Source organism: Dendrobium catenatum, unplaced genomic scaffold, assembly GCF_001605985.2.
Source record: "Dendrobium catenatum unplaced genomic scaffold, ASM160598v2 fragScaff_scaffold_1400, whole genome shotgun sequence".
Taxonomy (NCBI): domain Eukaryota; kingdom Viridiplantae; phylum Streptophyta; class Magnoliopsida; order Asparagales; family Orchidaceae; genus Dendrobium; species Dendrobium catenatum.
The window spans coordinates 347,538-349,329 of NW_021319862.1; positions in this window are offsets into that span (position 1 = coordinate 347,538).

The following is a 1,792-nucleotide window of genomic DNA, read 5'->3' on the forward strand; positions in this document are numbered from 1 at the left end:
ATAATTTTAATTAATTATCAATAATCATGATTAATAATAATTAATTAATTATTAATCAATAGTTCGCATGCAACTAAATACGCTATACTTGTGAGCGATATATAATTTTAATTAATTATCAATAATCATGATTAATAATAATTAATTAATTATTAATCAATAGTTCGCATGCAACTAAATACGCTATACTTGTGAGCGACAATAGTTGACTGTGGAATGCACAACTGTTTCCCACTTGGATTGATGAGAGCCTCAACACAAACAACAATTTGCATATATATTGAGATGACAACACTGGTGATTGATAGTGGAAGACCCATCATTGCAAACAAATACAATCAACGACCACCTGTGAATGGTTAAGATGGTTATGATGCAAGTACATGTAGCATGCAACAAACACTGGGATGTCCATACAACCAACAACGATAATACCCTAAAAGTACATTCAACCATACAAACAATAATAATCGGGCATGTACTGAATGACCAATCAAGTATATATAAAGAAGTATAATCATCTGCAAACAAGTATCTAGCACATACACCATTACCTTGCAAACAGGGATGGTTAATTTGCAACAAATGCAAAACTCCTACAAGTGACTGTAGGAAGTCCGTCAAGCTATAATTATCCAACTACGGGCGACAACGAAGCAACTCATAGTAGTTCCTAGGCCATCCCTGCAGTCGATAACAATAGGCTAATGAACAAGTATAGATGATACGATACTTGTGGGAGATACACTATGCACAACAGTTCATCTATCAATGACAACGAACTATGTGCAACAAATGTCAAATCCTTCTTGTAGTCAACAACCATTCTGCAACAAGCAGTTGTACCGATCACTTGACAGTCGATGTCAGCATATATATATATATATATATATATATATATATATATAATTTTTATATGCTCACAATCAATAACAAATAGCTGACGACCAATGATGAATGTGTGTAGCCGTGTCCCCCCATGAACACCTACAATAGCGGTGATTGAGAAGCTGCAAGCATAATAAGCCCCACACAAGTGTAGAAGTACATTCACCTTGTTGAGGTCGAGAGCTTTGTTGGCCGAGCATAATTAAAAGTCCTATATTTAATGACTTCAAAGAATCTAATAGTCATATATGAAGGTGACTGGATATACGAAGGAAATTAATCGACATGTCATCAACAAAAGACCTCGACTGTGATATGAAGTATACAAAATTGAATGAATCTGTAGAGTCAAAGAATGACCAGTTAAAGAGATTTTTCACCTATCATCTCTGCAAAAACACTAAAGACTTCCGGCAAACACAAGTATTTGCAAACTGTTGCAAGAAGCCCGCTGATCTACTGACAGTAGAGGGTCTTACCTATGACATTAATGATATAGAGTTAAATGATTTTTCATGAATGATTTTGCTGAAACAAAGAATGAGAACTTGAAGGAAAAAAATGAATGAATGATGGCTCATTATATCATCTCTCCAGAAATACATGGGCTTCCGAAAATATGTTGCATCACACAAGTAAGGACTTGAAGATCAAGTCCCTCAACTCAATGACCTACCTTCGTGGCAAGTCAGAGACAAAACAATATAATGATACCCCAGTCGAGTCCTTTGTCTCATCAACTTGTGATACATCATCTATCACAAAACGACGTCACGTCATTTATATATGGTTATCTAATCAAAATAAGGGTCGGTTGATTCGTAGATCCGACCTCCTGATGAACGAGAAAAGAGTCTACATCAAAACAAAGAGATATCTCGTGGAAATCAGGTGATAATGTCAC